Source organism: Pantherophis guttatus, chromosome 13, assembly GCF_059756535.1.
Source record: "Pantherophis guttatus breed Tessera chromosome 13, ASM5975653v1, whole genome shotgun sequence".
NCBI classification, from domain to species: domain Eukaryota; kingdom Metazoa; phylum Chordata; class Lepidosauria; order Squamata; family Colubridae; genus Pantherophis; species Pantherophis guttatus.
Genome location: NC_142075.1, coordinates 23,435,468 through 23,460,971, shown reverse-complemented (window position 1 = coordinate 23,460,971; position 25,504 = coordinate 23,435,468). Strand labels below are relative to the sequence as shown.

General features: G+C 44.9%; 1 protein-coding gene across 7 annotated transcripts in view; it reads left to right on the top strand.

The window, feature by feature from the left end:
- LINGO1 (leucine rich repeat and Ig domain containing 1) overlaps positions 1 to 25,504 on the top strand; it is a 308,187-nt gene that overhangs the window by 120,331 nt on the left and 162,352 nt on the right. For 2 of the 7 annotated variants that reach the window (XM_087878156.1, XM_087878154.1), the window contains exon 4: positions 10,939 to 11,095. The exons of 4 other annotated variants lie outside the window; for them this stretch is intronic. The gene's annotated coding sequence lies outside the window, so the exon portion shown is untranslated. Of the gene's footprint in view, positions 1 to 4,009; positions 4,272 to 10,938; positions 11,096 to 25,504 lie in introns of those variants that run through there. One more of the 7 variants, XM_087878157.1, reaches the window with a different exon arrangement.

Below are 25,504 nucleotides of genomic sequence, written 5' to 3'. Positions count from 1 at the left end.
TCAAGATTACGTTCTGGCCACGAATAGTAGCATGGCTAACTCTGATTGGTTGTTAGGATCACGTTGATATCATGCATGCTATGTTGATGATTGGGATCACTCCAAGAAGCCCCAAACCCTGGAGAGATAGGAAATCATCTTGACATGGAAGTTGAGGGGTCAACAGTAGCTGCAAAATGTTGAGAAAGAGTGCCGAGAAAGTTCTATTAATAAGCTGTAGAAAAAAAAATATACCTTTCCTCAAAAATCTTCCCTTTAAAACTCGGTTGGCTTGGAGTAAAAAAATTGAGCATCTTCAAGGCTTAAGATGGAGGTACTCCATAACCAATGGATGGCATAGATTTAATGCCCTAATGCCACTCCATAATCATAATCAGGGGAATTTTGAGACCCCAAATCTAGGAGGAAGCTTGGGGTATCACTTCTGTTTTTCTAGACATCTTCAGTTAGATGGACGGATAGATGGATGGATCTGAAAGTCTATACAGGTAGTCCTCAACTTAATGACTATTGCTTAGAGACTGGTCAAAGTTACAACAGACCCTCCAAAAGCTACTCAGTTTCGAAGTTCTGACATTCCTCCCCTCCCCCCCCAGTCATGTGACAATCGGGGCTCAGCAACCTGCCCTTTGCAGCGCCCTGCAGTCACAAAGACTTACTCGGGTTTTGTGGGAAATGGCCATTTACTTCTGGTTCCATCAAAAAACCTATAGCAAAAATGAGTTTTGTTTAATGACCAGTTAGTTCACTTAACGACTGCCACAGGAAAGGTCTCAAAATCGGGTCCAGTCCAGAGGTGGTATTCAGCCGGTTCGTACCGGTTCACACGAACCGGTAATGGCGACGGGCACAATCCCGTCCTATATCGCTGTGTTTTTGATGATGCACGCATGCGTGGACGGCACTCACGATCCTATTGCCGTGTTGTTTGACGTTGCACGCATGAGAATTGCCATGTTTTGTGATGCGCGCTCACATTTCTGGTAGTGCCATGCCCACCAAGCCACGCCCACCAAGCCACGCCCATAAAACAGGAAGTAAAAAAAATTGGATTTCACCACTGATTACGACGCTGGGTTGGAGATGAGCAAGCCCGTGTTTGAGAAATGAATCCCACATCTGGTCCAGTGAGCCCGCTTTATGATCTCCATAGCTTATGACCATAACTGCCAGGCTCAATTAGAGTCTTAAAAGGAGGACTTCCTGTATGCCTTTACTTAAAGGAGGGGGCCCTATTAAGTCCATCCAGACGTTCCCATAGGCTTTGCGCTTGAGTTGTTCCTTTCCTCGGTGTATTTGGAAGTTGGACTCTGTGGACTTCAGTTTTTCTTAGTCCTGGGTAGATGCCAGCGCTCATTTCGTCTTTCCCGAAGGAATCTTCCTGTCTTTGGCTCGGCCGGATGAAAATGTAAGGAGAGAGTTAACTCTCCTTCCTTCCTTGCATAAGGAAAAAGACGTAATCATCGTCAAAGATCTCATTCATCTCTGCTGACACTTAGCCTTCTAGCGCCAAGGATTAATTTATAAACTCATATAGCAGGAATTAGGAGTTAAGTGGGATTACACTTTAAGATTTCTGGGGGCGGGGGGAGGGGAAAACCAAGATTGGTGGAAGAAGTCAAAAATCATGGGGTAGAAGAAATATCTAGACCTTGAGGGTTTAGTCTCCCTCCTTCTTCCCCTTCTCCTCTCTCTTTCTCTCTCTCCCCTTCTGCCTCTCTCTCTCTCTCCCTCTCCCCCCTTTCTTTCCCTTTCTCCCTCCCTCTCTCTCTCCCTCTTTCTCTTTCTCTCTCTCTCTGCCTCTCGCTCTCCCTCTTTTTCTCTCTCTCTCTCTCACACACACCCTTTCTCTTTCTCTCTCTCCCCCTCTCTCCCTTTCCCTTTTCCCTCTCTCTCCCTCTCTCTCTCTGCCCCCTCCTCACACCCACACACAAATACACACCCACAAACACACACACAGAGAAGGTTTGTTCCTGAAAGCTCATATCAAGCCCTTATTAAGGCTGAATTCCACCATAGCTTGTGGGTCTGTCCTGGCTCAAAATAGCAGGAGGGCACACTGCTGTTTTGTGACAGTTGTGGCTACAAGAGGCCCTCATAAAGGAATGGTTTAGAGGCCACAGGTTGGTCCCTACGATTTTATGGGCATCCAGGTCTTCATGTACAATGTTCTTCCTTTGAGGGCAATGAGGCCAGCCGCAGAAGTCCAGTAAATGTTGAGTTGGTGAGGAGGCCAGGTTACAAGTACATCAGAGGCAGGAAAATGACCGAAAGGTGAATGAAAGGAGTCAGGGGATGGAATTGGATGGACGGGGGAAGGACACCATGCCCACAATTTTTGGAATACACCAATGGCAACCTCCCATCCAAGGACACCCGCAGTGGGATCAGAAGCCATGATGGCATTGCCAACGTTTTGAAGAGCTTCCTCCTCTTTAGGTGCACTAAGCGTGCAAAATAAGAAGCGTCTTTATGTGTGTGGTGCTCATGGCATGGTTGTTGTAGCAATGTCCTTGTTTTGTTCAGGCGCTGAGAACATAAATCCACAGCCCTCAGAAAGAGGGAGAAGCACATGTGTGTTATTATGGGGGCCTGCAGTGCGAGGAGGCTCTTGGCTGAGTCTCGGGAGCACATTAATTAAAATAGGAGAACAGGGATGATCAGATTAATTTTTGCAGAGGTCTCCGTGGGCCACGTTCTGCGTTCATTCTTGTTAAATAAGTTCCTCTTACATTCCCTCCGAGTTGTGCCTTTCAAGCTGGGTGCAGGTGCTTCTGAGCACCTGATGGTAAGAGTCAAGCTAGAGGGGAAAGCTTTCCATAAAGCAGGACAAGAAGCAACGGATGGAAACTTCTCAAGAAGAGATCCAACCTAGAATTGAGGAGGAATTTGTGAGAACAATTAACCAGTGGAACGACTTGCCTCCAGAAGTTGTGGCTGCTCCAACACTGGAGGTTTTTAAGAAGAGATTGGACAGCCATTTGTCTGGAATGGTATAGAGCTATGACGGCAAACCTATGGCACACGTGCCACAGATGGCACACAGAGCCATATCTGTGGGCACAGAAGCGTTGCCCTAGCTCAGCTCCAGCACGCATGCTGGAGGCCTCTGGAGGGTATCCATGGGGTTGGGGAAGGCTGTTTTCACCCTCCCCAGGTTCCTAGAAAGCCTCTGGAGCCTGGGGAGGGCAAAAAACAGGCCTACCGGGCCCACCATGCCATCATGTGCCAAAAGCAGGGGAAGAGCCTTGGTAGTACAGGGGTTTAAGGCACCCTGTTATTAAGCTGGTTATTAAGATTAAGACCAGCTGCCTGCAATTACTGCAGGGTTCGAATCTCACCAGGCTCAAGGTTGACTCAGCCTTCCATCCTTTCTAAGGTAGGTGAAATGAGGACCCAGTTTGTGGGGGCAATAAGCTGACTTTGTATAAATATACAAAAGGATGAAGGCTATTGCTGAGCACATTGTAAGCCGCCCTGAGTCTTCGGAGAAGGGCGGCATATAAATCAATTTTTTTAAAAAAAAAAAAGTGAGGGGGGGTTGTATTGAATTATGAGTGTGGGCATGGACATGCGCGAGCCCCCCGCGCGACCTCCGCTTTGGCACGCGATGGCAAAAAGGTTAGCCATCACTGGTATAGGGTCTGCTGCTTAAGCAGGGGGTTGGACTAGAAGATCTCCAAGGTCCCTCCCAACTGTGTTATTCTGCTATTCTGCTGTGTTCAATGAGTTCTCAGGAAGTTAATACCTGTCCTCTACTCCAGTCACATACAGGTAGCCCTCAACATAGGACCCTCATTAAGATCAGAAAAATGATGGCTGGTCTGCATTGCCACTCTTCTTTTCAGCAACTGGCCAGATTTTCCAGCAGATCAACTCACACACTTCCTCTTCTGAAAACGTCCGTGGGAGGCTGGCAATTTGTTTCAATTCCTTTTCGTATGAAGTGAGGAGAGGGAATTGCAGTAATTTAACCAAATGCTGGGTTTTTTTGGGGTTTTTTTTGCAGTAATTAGTCGGTTGGAAGGAGCCTTGATTGACAAAGGGTGATTTCTGCATGCTCCCAGGGTTATCCAGTGGGCAGGAACGAAGATGATTTCAGGTCAGGCTTCTAACAGCTTTGAAGGGATGGAATTTTGCAAGTTCCGTTGCACATTATATTATATCCATTGTGGGACGATTTGCAAACTGGTGAATCAGGGCTCAACTTTCTGCTGCACGGAATTCCCTCCTCCTGTTCAGATTTCTTCTCATCGCTGGCAGAATAAAAGGTAATCCTTGCAGGTTGTCGTGGTGGGAGCTCAGCTCCAAGATCAGTGGTCCTGCAGAGATTGGTTGAATTTGATAAGAGGGCTGAAAGTTTGGCCTTTCTCTTTTAACAGAAGTTGGGACAGCTCCCTAAGTAGGTTTCATACAGAATCTCTCTTTAGGAATTGGTTACGATCAGAACCCATTTTGGGGAGACCAGCAATTCAGCCAATGTCTCCCTCCCTCCCTCCCTCCCCCCTCTCTCCCTCCCTCCCTTCTTTCTTCTTTCTTTCTTTCTTTCTTTCTTTCTTTCTTTCTTTCTTTCTTTCTTTCTTTCTTTCTTTCTTTCTTTCTTTCTTTCTTTCTTTCTTTCTTGTATGTCCTGGAGAGTTTTGGCCATCCACTCTGTTGTTGCCTTGTGGTATGTTTTCAGACTGGAACTGGAACCAGAATCCAAAGTTAATAAGTCAGTCCAGAAAACCACAAGTGTGCTTTTAATTAAAGAAAGCTATGGGGTAGCTTGGTATAGTGTGAGATTAGACAGAATCAAACATTCGTTGCATAGAAAATGAGCATTGCAAAGCCTCATTTAGCCCTTCTGTTCTCATTGTGTTCCTGGCAACCAAGGAGCTTGCTGATTATCTTTAGAGTCTCAAACATCCAAAGCTCTCCATCCCACTGTGATAGGGACCTCCTTCTACTGAAGCCTCGGATCTTAAGCTCCAGCTCTTTTCATTCCGCTCCAAGGACAATGGCCTCTTAATCAATTTTAATCTGCATGTGCCAATGATGGCTTGCCAGCCAGGAATCATCTTCAGATTTGTGCTCATGTGGACCAGAAAGAACATCAAAAGCTGCTTGTGAGACTTAGAGAAGTAGACATTTGATGATGTAAGGCAGTGGTGAAGTCCAACATTTTTTACTACCGATTCTGCGGGCATGGCTTGGTGGGCGTGGCAGGGGAATGATACTGCAAAATCTCCATTCCCACCCCACTCCTGGGGAAGGATACTGCAAAATCCCCATTCCCACACCACTCTGGGGCCAGCCAGAGGTGGTATTTGCCAGTTCTCCAAACTACTCAAAATTTCCACTACCGGTTCTCCAGAACCTGTCAGAACCTGCTGGATTTCACCCCTGATGTAAGGTAAAGATTCCCTTCCCACATATGTTCTAATCGTTCCCGACTCTAGGAGGTGGTGCTCATCTCTGTTTCAAAGCCAAAGAGCCAGCGCTGTCCGAAGACTTCTCCGTGGTCATGTGGCCGGCATGACTAAACGCCAAAGGTGCACGGAACGCTGTTACCTTTCCACCAAAGGTGGTCCCTATTTTTCTACTTGCATTTTTTTTACGTGCTTTCGAACTGCTAGGTTGGCAGAAGCTGGGACAAGTCATGGGAGCTCACCCCGTTACACGGCACTAGGGATTCAAACCGCTGAACTGCCCACCTTTCAATTGACAAGCTCATGTCTTAGCCATTGAACCACCACGTCCATGACTCAAGAGCAAATCATCTTTCCCCTCAGCTTTTAGCAAAGGGTCCAATAATTCAATTCCATCACTGTGGAAACATTGATTGTAGCTATTTCAAGGTGCTGCCTGGATCAGTTTTAAGACAACCGTTCTAGAATAATGCCTGCCCATGGAGACTCCCTCCCCCAGTGAAATGTTCTAGAGTTCTCAAGATTATTCAAACCTTTGCAGAATATATTGGATTTAAGTTGATGCACGACAGAAATGCTGACTGATGGGGTCCTTGGTGCTCTCTGAGCTTGGTGGTTTTCTTGCAGGCATTTGATTAACCAACTAGATAACATCATCAGTTCATCTGTTCATCTGTAGTAGGTTGCCAATGGTGGAATGCAGTCTGGAGTCCCAAAATGGAGAGGCAGCTTCCCAAAAGGGCAAAGACATAGCCAACCTTGGAATGTCTGGTAGGCAGGAAGAGAGAGAGAGAGGAGGGGGGCCCATCCTACCAGTTCACAGAGTATATCTATAATTATGCAGGAAGTGGTTTTAGTCCGGCAAGATTCCATCTGTAGGCAAATAACCATAAAGAAACTATTTAGCGGTAATTCCACACGTCATTCTTGGTTTGTGGGGCCTGACATGGTCAGCTTTAGAAAAGATTGCTGATGATCCATCATAAGAAAATTAGAACAGTTACTTCCAAACAATGCTAGGTGTTTTCTAGTGCCTTGCATACCAAAGGAATTAGCAAACCTTTCAGCAACTCCATTACTCATTATATGGTACTTGTTACAGACATTATAGCTGTGATTAGACACTAAGCTTGTAATTACAATGGTTACGTGGACATTGGAAGCTGGTTTGCATTCATCGGTATCTCTCCTAAGATTGCCTTCCCTGGACAGCTTTGAAGAACTGAGTCATCTGAAGGATCTTCCCCTTGCCATGCTCACCACCCCCAGATACATGTTCGCAATCACGCCAGTTGTGAATTGGCCAATTAGGGGGCTAAGCGAGGAGAACATTGGTTGGATTTTGTTTTGTTTTTTCTTATCCAACAGCCACAATTGCAGAAATTGTATGGCTGATTATTGCCATGATTGCTGTATTCATTCAAGGCCTGGGGTCCTTTTGGAGATCACTTGCTAAGTTGGGAACGCTGACCCAACGGTGGGGAAACCATGGAAGTTTGTTCAGGTATGGGATGGAAGAGAAGCAGTTTAGTTGTTTAGTTTGCTTGGCTAGATAATTTTGTTTGAAATCTGGAGAGTATGACCAAAAATGTCAATTTAGTCTGGTGGTGAAGACAACCAGGTTAGAAACTAAGAGATGGTGAGTTCTAGTACTGCCTTAGTCATGAAAGCTTCTTGAGTGACTTTGGACCAACAACCAGGAGATGGTGAGTTCTAGTTCCACCTTAGACACGAAAGCCAACTGAGTGACTTTGGACCAATCACCATGAGATGGTGAGTTCTAGTTTTACCTTAGGCACAAAAGCCAACTAGGTGATTTTGGACCAAGGAGATGGTGAGTCCTAGTTCCGCCTTAAGCATAAAAGCCAAATGGATGACTTTAGACCAATCACCAGGAGATGGTGAGTTTTAGTTCCGCCTTAGTGACAAAAACCAGCTGGATGACTTTGGCCTAATCCTTAGGAGACAGTGAGTTCTAGTACCACCTAGTCATGAAAACCACCCGGGCGACTTTGGGCCAGCCATTCCCTCTTCGCCCACCTCTAGGGGAAGGAGATCTATTACCATTTCAGGGTCCGATGACATTCTACTGCCTCTGAAAACACGTCTCAAAGTGGCTTCATCTGTTTTTTATGTCGCAGAGTTCTCCGACTGCTAGATGGAACTTGAAATAATAAATCAATGTTATCGGTGTATTAAATCAGATGGCATTTGAGTTTTTATTTATTCCAATTTCCAGGGTAGTAAAGTGCTTAAGTTATTGGCCAAGGACTGTTGAGACCCAGGCTGGAGTCCACCTCAGATCTTGCAAGCTCTCAGGGTGATTTGGGGCCAATAACTCAGCCCACTCCTCCCACATAATTACTTTATGGGGGGGGAAGGGGGGAGGGAATATTTGGGTATCCGTCTGCTACTCCAGGCAGAAATCTAAATCTAGATTTAGAGAATCTAAATCTAACAGAACAAATTCTGCTTTTCCCAGCAGTCGAATCTGATTTACAAAAAAACAGATGCAATTTGTTCGATGCGCGCTGCATTCGTTGCAGATTTAATGACTACGACTATAATTTTTGTGGCTAAGCAACGTGGTTGTTAAGTGAGCTGCCCCCGTGCAGCCATGAGCCTTCTACAGATAGTTCTTGACTTATGACCACATCCGAGCCCCACAATTTCTGTTGCTAAGAAAACATTTGTTAAGTGAGTTTGGCCCCCATTTTACAGTTTTTCTTGCCACCGTTGCTAAGCGAATCACTATTGTTGCTAAGTTAGTCACACAGTTGTTAAGTGAATTGGGCTTCCCCATTGACTCCAAGGTCATAAAAGGGGATTGCGTGACCCTGGGAGACTCCAGCTGTCATAAATATAGTCAGTTGCCAAGCGTTTGAATTCTGATCACCATGGGGAATGCTGCAACAGTCATAAGTATGAAAAATAGTCATTTCTTTCCATGCCGCTGTAACTTCAAACAGTCACTAAATGAACCGTTGTCAGTTGAGGACTACCTGTATTGTACCGCTAAGCCACGAAAATTCCAGATTTGGGATAAAAGCACTCCTATTCATCCCAAAATCTAGGATGGATGGGCTGAAATGAAAAAGGCCAAGAAAGAAACCGTCCCTCCTTCGTTTTCAGAAAAGAAAATATTTCAACAATTCTCCATTTTGTGCCCTGTTTCTCCTTGCAACTCCTTCTCTCACCGCCCACCTCTGGAAATCCATCCTGCCTGAAATTCCCTGTCCGTCTCTCTTACATGGCTTCTATCCTAACTGTTGTGGCCTGTCAGTGGCCTGTGCAGTTAGTAGCTGATTCTGACAGCGAGGAGGCTGGTGTGGTGCTGGCACTCGAGTCAGACAATGAGGAGGCTGGAGAAGATGTGGTGCCAGAGGCAGGGATTCAGCCAGGGTCTTCAGAACCTCCAGAAGCTCCCATAAGTGAAGAGGAAGAAGAGGAGGAGCCTCTTCTCCATGCACAGGTGTGCAGAGCTGCCAAAAGGCAGGAGTGGCTCCTCAGGAGGAGGTCTTCTTGAGAGTAAGGCTTGGGGCTAATTGGCCACTCCCTTAGCCTATTTAAGGAAGGACAACGACTGAGGCAATTTGCAGGAAACAACTTCGTTTACATTCCTTCGTGTCTTGATTCCAGAAAACGTTTGATTCAGCTCTTGTTTCTCTCTTATCAGTTTTCTTGCAAATTGCTTCTGGGCATTCTGCCAACCACAGTAAGATTACAGTTATCTGAAATATTGTGCCTCAGAATTGATTTATTATTCTTTGGATTCTTGTCAGCTGTTAATGAAATTAAATTAACAGCCTTTGTTCAGAAAAGACTGGCTTAAATTAGTAAACTAAGGTTTGTACGGATGTTGTGTGTGCTGTGTTCTTTGGGGTCCATAGCTGGGGCAGAACACTAAACCCTGGGAATCTAACGTGGACAGAGGCCTGCAATCCATCTCTCTGTGCTGGATAGACATCAACAATTCCCAGACCAATTCTTGAATACAGCTCGCCCACCTGGAACCCACACTGTATATCGGACATTAACACAATGGAGCAAATCCAGAGGTATTTCACGAGAAGAGTCCTCCACTCCTCTGCTCACAGTAGAATCCCTTATGCCACCAGGCTTGAAATTCTGGGCTTGGACAATCTGGAACTGCACCACCTGTGGTCTGATCTCAGCATAGTATACAAAATTGTCTGCTACAACGTCTTACATATCAATGACTTCTTCAGCTTCAACCTCAATAATACACAGGCAAACAATTGATACAAACTCAAGAGAAACCGTTCCAAACTCGATTGCAGAAAATGAGACTTCAGCCACAGAGTGGTCAACGCCTGGAATGCTCAACCTGAGTCCGTTGTTACATCCTCAAACCCTCACAGCTTCAACCTCAAACTGTCTACCGTGGACCTCACCCCATTCCTAAGAGGTCCATAAAGGGGGCGTGCATAAGCGCACCAGCCTGTCTACCGTCCCTGTCCTACTGTCCCCATTTATCTGTACTTACTTCCTTTGTTTATGTTGTTTATGTTTATACCTGCTATCTTGTACATGTTTGACAAACAAACAAATAAATAAATAAACACAAATTGACACCCCAGTGAAAGCAACGTGGCCAAAGGGCTGGAAGAAATCACTTAGCAGAGAAAAGTATGACCGCCCACCACGTGTCCCCAAATGCTTCTTTTCGGCAAAAGGTCATGAAGAAGAAGAAGAAGAAGAAGAAGAAGAAGAAGAAGGAGGAGGAGGAGGAGGAGGAGGAGGAGGAGGAGGAGGAGGAGGAGGAGGAGGAGGAGGAGGAGGAGGAGGAGGAGGAGGAGGAGGAGGAATTAGACACAATAGAAGCCTCTTTCTGCCTTCTTTTCTGCAGGCCTTTTGACCAAGTCTTTGTTGCAAATGTGCTTTCAATCGAGATCCACAATAAGAATTGACCTCAAAGGGCCCTTAGGAGAAATGAAGAAGATGAACAAATTAACAATGGCAACTGTGATAATAAAGATACGTTTATGAAACATGTATCCTACCCAACTCCCTGCGAGGCAGGGCAGCTCCCAACAATCAGCCAAGAAATTAGGAGAACATCCATAAAACATAACAGAACAGAACAGCAGAGTTGGAAGGGACCTTGGAGGTCTTCTAATCAAATCTCCTGCTCAAGTAGGAGACCCTAAATACCATACAGATCATCCAGTCCCTTCTTGAAAACCACCAGTGTTGGAGCACAACTTCTGAAGGCAAGCCGTCCCACTGATTGATTGTTCTCACTGTCAGGAAATTTCTTCTTGGTTGCTTCTCTCCTTGATTAGTTTCCACCCGTTGCTTCTTGTCCTGCCCTCAGGTGCTTTGGAGAATAGCTTGACCCCTCTTCTTTGTGGCAGCACCTGAGATATTGGAACGCTGCTATCATGTCACCCCTAGTTCTTCTTTTCTTTAGACTAGACATACCCAATTCTTGCAACCGTTCTTCGTATGTTTTAGCCTCCAGTCCCCTAATCATCTTTGTTGCTCTTCTCTGCACTCTTTCCAGAGTCTCCACATCTTTTTTTTAACATCGTGGTGACCAAAACTGGATGCCGTATTCCAAGTGTGGTCTTACCAAATGTAGGAGATTCCCAAGACAAATGGCCAGTCGAGTGGACAATATGAAGCTTGATGGACTGTTCTTCTTCTCCATTTCTATCCCGGTAAGAGCTTCCAACTTAGATCCACCACGGAGTCCCTAAAATGACACAGAGGTAGTGGGATTGGCTGGCTGGCTGGCTGGCTTGCTGCCTCGCTTACCCCATTTACCTCCACTATATTTACATGTCTATTTTATGATTTCAATTTTTAATGTTCCTGCTCTTTTGAAAATGCTTAATGCTCTGGAGTGGAACATTTTCTTCCGAGTCCTGAATGCAGATGGAGGAAAGGGCAATAAATCAACTAATAACTGGAATCTCATTTTCTGCTCCCCTGGCCAAGAGTTAACCCTCCACCCGCTGCCTTCCGTCCCCCAGCTGCAAAGGCAGAACATGGTCACCGGAACAGGCCCTGGGAATCCTGGGACTTGTAGTCTCAATACCAGGTTGTCTAAGGATGGAATACCGAGAGTCCTTGACTTATGACAAGTCAATTAGCAGAATTCAAACGTACGATGGGCCTCCCCGGGGGTATTTATGATCCACTTCCAAAGTTCCAATGGCTGCCCTCCCCCACATCACATGACCAAATTTTATGACTTTTTTTAATTGAAAACCAGTATTTATTTCTTGTTTTCGGCAAAACTGGCCAATAGCAAAGGCTGCATTCACTTAATGGTCTCTAGAAAGGAATGGTCATAAAATCAGGTTGATCAACACATGACTGGTTCATGACCATCATGACTTATAACCATAATGGGCAGGCTCCATTTTGGCCATAAGTCAAGGACTACCTATAAATGGCCTATGGGATCTTCCACCAGACTTGAGGGATGACAAATTGGGAGCGCCATTTCTGCAAACATCTCCAGGGGAAGGAGAACATCTCCAACCATTTCTTAATAGTAGGAATCTCCTCTGTTGGTGAAAGAAGCATGGCCTGCTTAGAAGATCCAGGGATAATTCCTCTTGAGGTCTTCTCTTGGTTTGGCCAAAAGTGTGAGAAGCCAGAGAAAAATCCATAAAGGGACAATGGCATAATAAAAAGGCAGGGTGTCTGCACCTTCTCCTTGGCCAATGTGCTACAAAACAAGAGCAGAAAGACCATCATTCACCATGAGAATGTCTCCAAAATTCTCTTCCTTTGGAAGACTGAATCAGAGAGATAAGAGTAGAGTTCATGTTGTATGAATGTGGTTTTGGCACCCTTTCTAGGTCCTTCTGGGATTAAGGAGAGCCGAGGTGGTGCAGTGGTTAGAGTGCAATACTGCAGGCTACTTCAGCTGACTGCTAGTTCAGCAGTTCAGCAGATCGAATCTCACTGGCTCAAGGTTGACTCCATCCTTCCGAGATTGGTCAAACGAAGACCCAGATTGTTGGGGGCAAGAGGCTGACTCTGTAAACCACTTAGAGAGGGCTGTAAAAGCACTGTGAAGTGGTATATAAATCTAAGTGCTATTGCTATTGCTATTCCTTCCTTCCTTTCTTCCATCCATCCTTCCTTCCTTGAGCTGTGATGGCACAGTGGTTAGAGTGCGGTACTGCAGGCTACTTCTGCTGACTGCCGGCTGGTGCAATTTGACAGATCAAATCTCACCAGGCTCCAGGTTGACTCAGCCTTCCGTCCTTCTGAGGTCGGTCAAACGAGGACCCAGATCGTTGGGGGCAATAGGCTGACTCTGTAAACAGCTTAGAGACGGCTGTGAAGCACTATGAAGTGGTATATAAATCTAAGTGCTATTCCTTCCTTCCTTCAGACACAAAAGCTTGGACAGCCGTTCCTTGTCGGGTCGGGCGTGGTTTGTTTGGCGTTGCCATCCTTGGCCGCAAACAGCTGTGTTTCAATGCTCCCCAAAGTGGCTCTTTTAAACAAAGATTCAGGATGCTTCTGTGATAGCCAAGGTTTGTATAATCACCTTCCTGGGTTTGCATTTCAAAGCCTGCCACCTTGTGGAGCAGAGGAGAGACGTGAATGGTGGAGGAAGAGGAGGGGACAAACATGGGGAGGTCATTTTATGGTATCTACATTCATTGATCAATTAATGTTCCCCGGAGGAGAACAGCAAGAAGCTGTGATGTGCGAGTTAGTCCCTCTGAAATGGAACTTTTTCATACATGGAATTTTTTTAATGGCATAAACATACAGTTGTCTTTAAGATCTCCGTCTGTTTCCTAACACCTTTGAATTCACAAAAGCTGTACGTGTTTCAAGGTACAGCTGAAAGATTATCCTGTAAAAAAAAATAGTTCAAATAGAATGTTTTTACCGCAGGTAACACAATCCACGCACTCAATTAGTCAGTCTCTCGTAGCATGTTCTTGAACTCATATTGCATTGAGTTAAGCCAAAATACTATATTCACTTCTTTGGAGACATTATAGGAATGCAACCATTGTGAGTTTTGGGTGGTAAACCTAAGTTGAGGTTTAATCGGGGTGAAATCCAGCAGGTTCTGACAGGTTCTGAAGAACCGGTAGCAGAAATTTTGAGAAGTTCGGAGAACCGGTAGTGGAAATTTTGAGTAGTTTGGAAAACTGGCAAATACCACCTCTGGCTGGCCTCAGAGTGGTGTGGGAATGGAGATTTTGCAATATCCTTCCTCCAGGAGTGGGGAGGGAATGGAGATTTTGCAGTATCCTTCCCATGGAGTGGGGTGGGAATGGAGATTTTGCAGTATCCATCCCCTGCCATGCCCACCAAGCCATGCTCACAGAACCGGTAGTAAAAAAAATTGGATTTCACCACTGGGTTTAATGCAAACTTTTTCAAAGTTGGCAACGTTAAGAGGGGTGGACTTCAACTCCCAGAATTCCCCAGCCAACATTAATATCTTCTATGAACTGAACCACACCAGTCCCTTCCACTGGAGATATTTTTATCAACATGGCAGGAATTATTCCATAATGGGTGTCTATATACCCATTAAATTTCTATCCATTTGTTCTCGGTGAGGATGAAGCATTAACTCTTCCTCTCTTTATTCATCTTCATCTTCATGAGAGGTTGTGAGGAGTCTAGAAAAGAAATAGAAAGGAGAAGAGATATAAAGCATCAAGGAAAAGTGAATTTCTTTGCAACTTATCTCAAATGGCAATGGTCAGGCTCCAAAACCAAGGAAGACTTACTTCTAAGCACTTACTTCTAAGCAGTTCCTCACCTATAGACAGAATCTTGCCAAACAGAAGCACGCTCCTTGCATTACCGAATCTATATTCTGAGAACTTCTAAGAAGGAGTTAATTTGAAGCTTTTCCACCCACCCAACCAATCTAAACTCTGCTATCCATCTCTTATTCCTCTGGAATGCAGCCTCTCCCTTCTGGGAATCCAGACTACATTCCGCCACACAGTTGAGCCCAGGTGGCAATAAACTTAGGAAGAAACATTTCAGCTCCTTCAGAATCTCCTCTTCAAGGAACTCACAAATAATGGAGAGTGGGAAATTGTTCCTTTGCAGCTTCCAAGATTCTATATTGACACCAAGGGATGTCAAGATGACGAGTGACATCGTACCAAAATCCGTCTCCTGGCCCAGCTTGGGTGGGACTTGACAAAGGCACAAAGATTTCATCTTCATTATTTTATGAAAAATAATTACTCCCTTTCTGCTCATCTGGAATCCTCTGCTCACCTTAAGCCCAGATCGTGAGGATTCTGTAGCCAGTATTTGTGCCAGGGAAGCACTCGTGACTTACTCTGCAGACTTTAATCTTAGCATCCTTTTATTTATTTATTGTTTAGCCAGAATTGGGAAGTAGGTTGTTGTATGGATTTGGAAGACTTCATTAATGAAGTGCTGATGCTTCTTTAAATGTCTCCAAGACAAGTCCGGGCTACCTTGGTGTGGCTACAGAAATACCAAACCGCAGATAATAATAATTGGGGAGGCCGCTACGATTCTTGGTTTAATGGCTATCTTCAAACAAGATTTTGTGCTGGTGTGACAAGGTGATAGGAGCCTTATAAATATCCCCGGATCAATGCAAACTAATGAAAGAAACAACATGCCCTTGACAGAAGCAGCTGATCTTTGCTGAGTGGGCCGTTGTGTTGTTAAGCAGGTGGGTCTACTCTTCTTTGAAGCTGGAGCAAGCATTGATTTTGTATTTTTTCCTTCCTACGACAAAGTCTCCTGGGTGATTGCAACAGCAACGAAACCACCATATTTAAAAACGTGACATTAAAAGCCGCAATTAAACCAGGCGCAAGAAGTAAAATTATTAATTATAATTAAGAGTTAAAATCAGGAAAGTAAAAAGCGTGTAGAAGGAGACAATGTCTTACAGGTCCTTGTTGTTGTTGTTTTTTCCAACTCTGGGCAATGCAGGAAACTAACTAGATAATGGACTCAGAGGTCCCCTCATCTGTCCATCTCTCCACCCACAGGATGACTCTCTCCAAAAGCTGGACATAATGGGATCAAATTTGGTGGAAGGGGAGAAGCTGGTGAAAGGAAGGTGGAGTTGAAAAGCAGGCCAGATTTAGCCCAGGAGCCATGGAGAAAAATCCCACCTCTACACATCTTCTTGGCCAACCATATGGAAGAGGCAGTTGGGCATAACCTGGAATTGATTTAAGTAGTTATTAGCAGAAATTTAGTGGGATGTGGTGTGCTTGATGGATCTAGATCTGGAGCCTTGGGATTCCCTGTTCCAGCCCCATTGGGTTTGGAGTCTTGGAATGGCCCATCAGGAATAGCAACTCTTCCAACAAGGGTTAGAGATAATAGAGTTCTCCAGAACCTCTGGTTATTTAATATGGCCATGATGCACCTGAATAATATATGTCCCACTAGTTAATTGTTCTAACTGTTAGGAAATTTCTCCTTAGTTCTAGGTTGCTTCTCTCCTTGGTTAGTCTCCATCTGTTGCTTCTTGTTCTGCCTTCAGCTGCTTTGGCTGCCACAAAGAAGAGGGGGTCCACCTATTCTCCAAAGCACCTGAGGGTACCGGTTCACATGCAAAGATCACCGATGATAACATCTGGGGTGGTGGGCGGGGCCTCCTGCCAGTTTTACTACCGGTTCTTGGCTAGTATCTGTGAACTTCAACTCCCAGAATTCCCCATAAGGATATGTGGACTTCAATTCCCAGAGTTCCCTACCTGGGACGTAGACTTCAACTCCCAGAATTCCTTGATCTGCATCTGTGAACTTCAACTCCCAGAATTCCACGAAAGGATATGTGGGAGACTTCAACTCCAAGAATTCCCCCATAAGGATATGTGGACTTCAATTCCCAGACTTCCCTACCTAGGAAGTGGACTTCAGCTCCCGAATTCTTCAACCAGCATCTGTGAACTTCAATTTCCAGAATTCCCCAGAAGGATAGCTGGAATTCAATTCCCAGAATTCCGTGGTTAGGAAGTAGAGTAACTCCCAGAAAAGAAGTAGATTTCAACTGCCACAATTCCTTAGCTAGGAATTCCCTGGCTAGTATCTGTGAACTTCAACTCCCAGAATTCCCCATAAGGATATGTGGGAGACTTCAACTCCCAGAATTCCCCCAGAAGAATATGTGGATTTCTATTCCCAGAATTCCCTGGCCAGTATCTGTGAACTTCAACTGGAGGCAACCCACCACTGACCTCCTTGCTTTGAAGAACAGGAGCTTTGTGGTCCCTTGAATCACTAGTCCTTCAGTGGGAATTTGCATTCGTCTTCTCCGCATTGAAAAATGCTTTGGGTGGTGCCCAGAAATACATAATGACAAGGGATTGTAGTCTGTAAGTCCCTTCCCGCCTGCCTGTCTCGCTTATTAATGCCAAGTTGCTCATTCCAGCTGAATCGTAGCCGGCCAGCCCGATTTGCATTCCGCCATTGTTATTGCTTTGAACTGGGCAAAAGAGTTATGTACGCAATCTCATGCATGAATCTTTAATTTGGGGTTTGGAAATCATAGGACTAACAATAGCAGGGAGGAAAGGAATAAAAAGAGAGAGAGAGAGCCAGAGACGGAAGGGATGGGAAACATAAAGGTATATTCGGAGCTGACTCATCTTGACTTGACAGCTAAAACAGCTGGTGGCATGCTTTACACATCTTTTCCCGGTGATGAAATTTATAATTTCCTCCTGACCTCTGAGCACCGAATGAAATTTGCAGCGGCTCTCACCTTTGACTTCTCTCCAGCAGAGAAGATGGGTGGGAAGAGGGCCCTCCCGTCGGAAGTCCATCTTTCTAGCACATAGGAGACGTTTTCCTGCTTGGCTCCCGAGCTGTGGAAAAGACTCACTTGGGAGCTGGGTTAGTTTGCCAGCCTGTCGGTGTTTAGCCAAGTTACAAGATGCATCTCTTCCTCCAGGCTCCTAAATGATTTTAGTCTGTCTTTGGTTGTCGATTTTAATCTGCATTTTTAATGTTTTTGTATATATCCCGGTTTGGGGAGCTGCCCTTGTAGAATGGATGATTCCACAAGGGAATCATTCTTCTTCTTCCTTCTCCTTCATATCTACCCCTACGTCAAGCTTGGCAGATAATAATGAGGTTGGGGGCAAAGATGATTCACAATACAACACAGGTGTGTTCAGTTCCTCTTTCTTCTTTCATTTTAAGGCAGTGTTTCTCAACCTTGGCAACTTGAAGATGTGTGGACTTCAATCCCCAGAATTCCCAAGCCATCTTGATCCTCCATTTTGGGTCTGGCCTTCAAATGTAGCCTTCCACACACTGACCATATAGACCAGTGGTGAAATCCAAATTTTTTACTACTGGTTCTGTGGGCATGGCTTGGTAGGTGTGGCAGGGGAAGGATACTGCAAAATCTCCATTCCCACCCCACTCCAGGGGAAGGATACTGCAAAATCCCCATTCCCACCCCATTCTGAGGCCAGCCAGAGGTGGTATTTGCCGGTTCTCCGAACTGCTCAAAATTTCCGCTACCCGTTCTCCAGAACCTGTCAGAACCTGCTGGATTTCACCCCGGATACAGACGGTCCTGACTTAATGAGAGTCATCAGGATCAGAATGTCCATCATTAAGCAACACAGACATAAAAACAACATCACATAACTGTGCCACTTAGCAACAGCAATTTGAGGAGGACCTCACATGATTGCAACATGTGACTTCCCCATTGAGTTTGCTTCTGGTAAGCCAAGGGGGAATGTCACATATTGCGATCACATGACTGTGGGATGCTATGAATGTTGGAGTTCTGGACCAGTTGCCAAATGCCCAGATTGCAGTCACTTTGAGGACTGGTTATTAATCCCCCTTGTTCAGCATCCCCATAAGTTTGAATGGTTACTGAACAAGATGTCATTAAACAAGGACTACCTGTATGTCTTTCAAGGCAAACCAATGTTGGGTTGACTCAACATAGATGGATCAACATCTATCTTGGATGTTGGTGGATTTCCTTCCTTTAGCAACAGTATCAAAAAGAAGATTGAGTAGTTAAATTTTTGCTGCCATCCAAACTCATGAAGAATTGGATCCATCAAAAGTACGAGTCTCCAAAACACCTTGCTGTCTCCAAAATCAGAGGCCATACGCTGTGCAGAGCAACTGCTAGGAAGCCAAACTAGAAAACCTTCACCACAATCTTGTTGATGCTTATGTGATCTTCCGGAGTGCATCTGCTCACTTGGTCTTTGCTTGACATGGAAGAGAAACCCTTGACTTGGTCCAGGAGAGATAAACAAATTATTCAGAGCTTCTATCTTGTGCTCTAGCTGTGAAAGGATTGACCTCTAGAACTTTTACGGTCTACATTTTCTATAGCCCTGGTCCCAGCGTTCATTGGAATGAATCCCAGACCCGTGGTGTCTGTCTTTCTGCAAAGGCCCGGAAACAAGCAAGCAAAACTCTACTTTTCAGAGACTAATCTGAATACTGCAGGATGCAAATCAGCCATAAAAACCAGGGCATTTTTCTCCACCAAAGTATCTGGTAAGTAGATAGTTTAGAAGATTTACAATTACACAAAGCTACAGCATCCCCTTCATTCCTTCAGGAGGCGAGCCAGAAAAATGTTTATTATCAGAAGGAAGCAGAAGCTGGAAGGCTGTTAAAAAAAAAAGCTTTAACATAGTGGAGCCATCTGTTTATGCATGCTTACATTAGATGGTTGCGGAAGAAGGCTGTGCCTTTCTCGTGGTGCAAACTCACGATTTCTCTCTGGGCTCTTGGTTGCTTCGTCTGAGGGTTGGTGCCCTTGCGTTTGTGGGTCAGTGGAGACAGTAGCAAGATTAGAGACTTTCAATCCAAGCAATTTGATCTGGACGACACATTCTCTGCACTTGCGTTTACAATAAATCAATAGCATTAATTGCATCTGGAGACATATCTAGTCCTCTTTTACAGCTCTGTTTCTTGCAGATTTTTTATTCTTTAGCTAAGGAGTTTAGGTAAGTATTGTTCAGTAGCTGAATTATGCAGAAAGTCCTTGAGTCAACACAAGATATCTCTTTGTTAAAAAAAAAATTGTGTATTTGTTGCTAATGCCATAATGCCAAGTTTTATATGATTGTTTACTAAGGTATCTTCCAATCTGGAAAATATCTATATTTCTCAAAGAATTGAGGATGGGAGGATTTCATGAGAACTAGTGATTTGATAACAATATATCATGTACAGGGCAATGGGGCCTGTTATTTTATTGTGTCTGGATCAGGGGTGAAATCCAGCAGGTTCTAACAGGTTCTGGAGAACCGGTAGCGGAAATTTGGAGTAGTTCGGAGAACCGGCAAATACCACCTCTGGCTGGCCCCAGAGTGGGGTGGGAATGGAGATTTTGCAATGTCCTTCCCCCCAGGAGTGGGGAGGGAATGGGGATTTTACAGTATCCTTCCCCTGAAATGGGGTGGGAATGGAGATTTTGCGATATACTTCCCCCAGGAGGGGAGGGAATGGAGATTTTTCAGTATCTTTCCCCTGGAGTGGGGAGGGAATGGAGATTTTGCAATATCCTTCCCCTGCCATCGTAACATCGTAATTGTGAATACTAGGAGTTGTAGTCCACCCACTCCCCATCAAGGGGGCATGGGTTCACCATTCACGGAGGAGCCCTTCAACCAGAAGACTATTGTTCATTAAAAATGGGATGCTTAGGCTGTGATTTGAACCTGAGTTCCCAAGATTTTTGTATCCCCCACATCTGGTCATCATTGTTAGATTCAGGCACCGGCACAGATAGAGTCAGACATCTGTCAGCCTCCTTTGACAGCTGTCTAAAACTGAAAGTAATTATTTCCCAGCACAAGTTTTTCAGAAGCTCTTTAGGGAGACTGACTGAGAATAAAAGGATATGGTTGGAGGAATCCCAGCAACTAAACTACTTCCCATTCAGAACCAGTATATTCCTATGTTCCATCCTTCCTGTGATCTGGCAAGGAAGCAGATGGGGGTTTTTTTCCCCCCCATTGAAAATGAAGGGGGTTGCAGCTGGCTGTTGACAAAACAGTGTCTTGAATCTTTCACCACACAGGAATAAATTTTTAATCACATCATTCCAACCAAATTCAGGCCGAGATCCTGAATTTTAGCCACACTTAGATCTGAATAGACCTGAATGCAATTCCACAAGTTAGGCAGTGTTTAGATCTTTCCTTTCCTTTCTTGCTTTTCCTTCTTGAAATTATCTGGGCTGGTTGGGCTGCCCAGGAGCACAAAACATGTCCACAGGCGATGTCTGTGCCTAGAGATATCTCAGCCGCTACCAGTCAAGCCCCATGACTTAATGTTTGCAGAAAGGCGAACGGGCAGATCTGAGCGCTTAGAGAAAGTTGTACCGAGCTGTCAGGATGTGACTTGCGATGCGGTGTCTCCGGGTCTGATTACTTATTCATTACAAGCCAAGCAAAACATCTTCAGGGATGTTCCTGCTATAGCTAGAAGGCAACAGCTTGCTTCAGAGGCCGGTCTCGGCGAGGCAAAATAAATTAATAAATAAATAAAGCCAACGGGAAAGACGGAAGGTCTGTAGATCGAAGAGGTTCTCTTCCCTCTGTGAAACATCCGTGTTTTGTGGAAGACCTCTGGATGGATGGTGACTCTGGTTTGGAAACATGCATCTTCTGCCAGAACGTGGCAGGGATGTTGAAGGTGGGCAAAAATGGTGCTTCAAAGTTCTCGGATCCGTTTTGTGGGCCAAAATGTCGAAGGGATAATATTGTTAACAGAAGGAGAAAGGCTTTCAGGGGCTGATACTTAGTGGGAATGGAATGGAATGGAATGGAATGGAATGGAATGGAATGGAGTGGAGTGGAGTGGAGTGGAGTGGAGTGGAGAGTGGAGAGTGGAGAGTGGAGAGTGGAGAGTGGAGAGTGGAGTGGAGTGGGGTGGGGTGGGGTGGGGTGGGGTGGGGTGGGGTGGGGTGGGGTGGGGTGGAGAGGAGTGGAGAGTGGAGAGTGGAGAGTGGATTGTGGAGTATGGAGTGGAGTGGAGTGGAGTGGGGTGGGGTGGGTGGAGAGGAGTGGAGAGTGGAGAGTGGAGTGTGGAGTGGAGTGGAGTGGAGTGGAGAGTGGAATGGAATGGAATGGAATGAAATGGAATGGAATGGAATGGAATGATCTTCTCCACAAGCAGCTGATGGGGTTCTAGAATGGAAGTGGAGACAGCGATGGCATGCCCAGATAAGCCTCATCATTGCAGGGTTAGTCTAGGATTTTGTCTTTGTTCCAAGAACTGGAACACAGAATCAGTATCCCACTATCCTACTCAGCTTGGTTTGCTCTGCAAGATATTAGTCCCATAACATAAGGGTATTAAACCATGTTTGGGTCTAAAATTAACACACACACACATGCAACTAACTGAGATGATTTTCCCTTACCTGAGTTAAGAGTCCTGCATAAACTAAGGCCCAAAAGTAATATACAATAACTAGGAAGTGATTAAGTCAGGAGACTTTTTATCATTCTCAATAAACACCAATTAACACAAATTGTTCACATGGATCACTCTCAATAAATATAATTTAATCCTGTGCAATAAGTTACGCCATCCATTATCTGGGATGAAATTCTCAAAAGCAACAATGAAAAAAGAAGTATAAAATGCACCTTCATTCATTCACACAAGGTAATTTACCGTACCTGCCCTGGTGTGCATCTACTCTGAGGTAAACCTTCCTAAGGAAACTTACAATGAAAGGTGTCAAACACTACTGTGATATTAAAAATACAAGATAATAATTGCAAAAAAAAGAGAGAGAAAATGAATATCCAACCCACCTACCCCTCCGCCAAACTTCCAAAAGGCTAAAATGAATCATTTTCCAAAATCTCCTTTTTCTGATGGTAGAAAATAGATTTCATTAGCAGTTCCAAGCTGTAATTTAAAAGAAAAAAGAAAGCAAAAGAAAGAATAATGAATGTCACAGGAACATCAAATTCATTGTTTAAAAGGCCTGCGTGGATAAAACAAAGAGCTGAAAGGGTTTTGTGTTTTTTTTTTGCCTCTAACACCAAAGGACACCAGACTTCCAGCAAAATCCCCAGACAATTCAATGAGAATATTTGACACTTTTCTAAATTCTAAAGAAATATACATTTATGCCTTACCTCGAATGGTCTGTGAGAATGACCTTGGGAGACAGAAGGAAGAACCACAACTGATTGGGCAACTGTCATGCAAAAGGTGTCCCACAGAAGGAGGGAGGATGTGGGAAACTTCTCAGAAGAGACTCTCCCTAGTTTTCTGAAAAGTAAAAGGGGGGGGAGGGAAGGAGATAAATACTTTCAGAATTGCGAGACAGATGTCAGCCCTTCGAGGGAGACCACAAACACAACCATCAACATTAGTTCTATCTTTATTATAAGATAGCCAATAGCACTTAGCAAAAGCACTTAGATTTGTGTACCACTTCACAGTGCTTTACAGCTGTCTCAAAGTGGTTTACAGAATCAGCCTATTGCCCCCAACAATCTGGGTCCTCATTTTACCCACCTCGAAAGGATGGAAGGCTGAGTCAACCTTGAGCCAGTCAGAATCGAACTCCAGACACTGGGCAGAGTTAGCCTGCAATACTGCATTCTAACCACTGGAAAGGAAGGGAGGGAGGAAGGAAGGGAGGGAGGGAAGGGAAGGGAAGGGAAGGGAAGGGAAGGGAAGGGAAGGGAAGGGAAGGGAAGGGAAGGGAAGGGAAGGGAAGGGAAGGGAGGAAAGAGGGACTCAATAGAACTTAGAGTTATATACCATTTTACAGTCCTTTACAGCCTCTCTAAGCGGTTATTGCCCCCAACAATCTGGGTCCTTGTTCTACCCACCTCAGAAGGATGAAAGGCTGAATCAACCTTCAGCCTGGTGAGATTCGAACTGCCAAATTGCAGGCAGCTGGCAGTCAGCAGAAGTAGCCTGCAGTACTGCACTCTAACCACTGCGTCACTGTGGCTCATAAGAATCCTGCCAGTCTGAAAGGGCCCCTATTAATTTTACGCTCTGGAAAACTAGGGAGGATCCTGTAGAAGATGGCCAGGCTGAGACTGAGGGAGGGATCAAGCATGTCATCAGTCTTGAAAAAGATTGCCCTCAAAAAGCAAGGAACGGTTGTTTAAGTTCTTCACATGATCCTTTGCCAAACATCCCGAAGATGCACGCTTCATTTTAACCACGGTGCCTCCTGAAAGTCTCCCAGGAAATGAGGCCACTGATTCCCCCTTTTTCGGGGGAAACGAATCAACAGCTTCTGGTCTCCTGCCCCTCCGTTGAATTTACCGCTTCTTGACATACAAACAACATCTCAGAGCTCAGTTCGCTTTTGCAAAATGCCCAGAGGTGCTTTGGGTAGCTCTCAGTAGAGATGTCATCGAGAATTTTTTTTTTGCTGAGGCCGAGACTTTCCCAACTGCTTTGTAGGGTATCAATCTTAGCGTGCCTTTGAAATAGTAGTGTAGCGATTTGCCTTTTCAGATAGTTTGGAGGTCCTAAAATCAGCCGTGTTCATTGTCGTTTATTTGTTGTGTATATGAAACAAATTTATATAGGTAGGCTTCAACCTGTTGTGGTCCGCCAGCAGCCTGCGGAGCTGGCAGCAGAGTTGGACAGCGATGAGGCTGAGGAAGAACAGGGGCCAGTCCTGGAGTCAGGGGAAGGCCCGGATGAGGGCTCTGTGTCGGAGGCAAAGATGGGGCCAGGGCCATCGAGGAGTGATGTGCAGACTCCGGAGCCTCCAGAGGCTGACAGTAGAGAGGCAGAGGAACAGGAGGAGCCTGTTCCTAGTGCATGTATGAGAAGAACTGCCAGAAGGCAGAAGCAGCTAAAGCAGAGAGGACAACTCAGGAGTAGGGCCAAGAGGTGATTGGCCCCTCCCATAAGGCTTAAGAGACCAGCAAAGGCTCTTGGCCTCTTTGCTGGAAAACAACCGTTGAGAGATTTGCTTCGTGTTTGGATGTATTTCTTTCTTGTCAGCGTCTTCTGTTCCTGAACTGTTGCCAAGAAAAGCTCTTGGCAGTTTGCCTAATTATCCCAAGGTCAGAGATAACCTAAAGACTGGTGTTTTGAGGACTTTGCTTTCATTTAATTTGGAATACTCTGATAATGAGTTAATTCTCAGCTGTTTTAATAAAATCTGTTTGTTTTTTGGAGCTGTTTTGCATTTAATATCAACTAATTGCTTAACGCATTGTAAGCCGCCCTGAGTCTCCGGAGAAGGGCGGCATATAAATCAAATTTAAAAAATAAAATAAATATATATATATATCAACTGGCGTTCTGGATTCGTTTCAAGGTGCTGGTGCTTACCTATAGAGCCCTTCATGGTTTAGGCCCGGGGTACTTGCAGGACCATCTCCTGCCGCTCTCCCATCATCCTGTGCGCTCTCACAGAGTCGGCCTCCTCAGGGTGCCGTCGGCCAAACAATGTTGGCTGACGGCCCCCAGGGGGAGGGCATTCTCTGTGGGAGCCCCGACCCTCTGGAATGGATTGCCCACCGAGTTCAGGACAGCCCCCGACCTCCTTTCCTTCCGTCGTGAGCTGAAGACGTGGCTCTTCTATCAACTCAACTGATCCGTTTGGATGTACACTGTTATAATTTTAAACTGTTTTAATTGGGGTGTTGATTTTAATTTAATTTTATTGTGATTTGTATCGGAAATTGTCATTTTGTAAGCCGCCTTGAGTCCCTCGGGAGAAAGGCGGCATATAAATCACAATAATAAATAAATAAATAAATAAATAAATAAATAAATAAATAAATAAATAAATAAACTACGTGGGCCTGGGTCACAACACAACCTACGACCACCATTGAGACCAAAATGTCTGTACCATTTCAGACAAATGGTTGTCCAATCTCTTCTTAAAAACTTCCAGTGTTTGAGCACCCACAACATTTAGAGGCAAGTTGTTCCACTGATTAATTGTTCTTACTGTCAGGAAGTTTCTCTTTAATTCCAGGTTGCTTCTCTCTTTGATTAGTTTCCACCCATTGCTTCTTGTCCTGCCTTCAGGTGCTTTGAAGAATAGGTTGACACCCCCACCCCCTTCTTTGTGGCAACCCCTGAGATATTGGAAGACTGCTATCATGTCC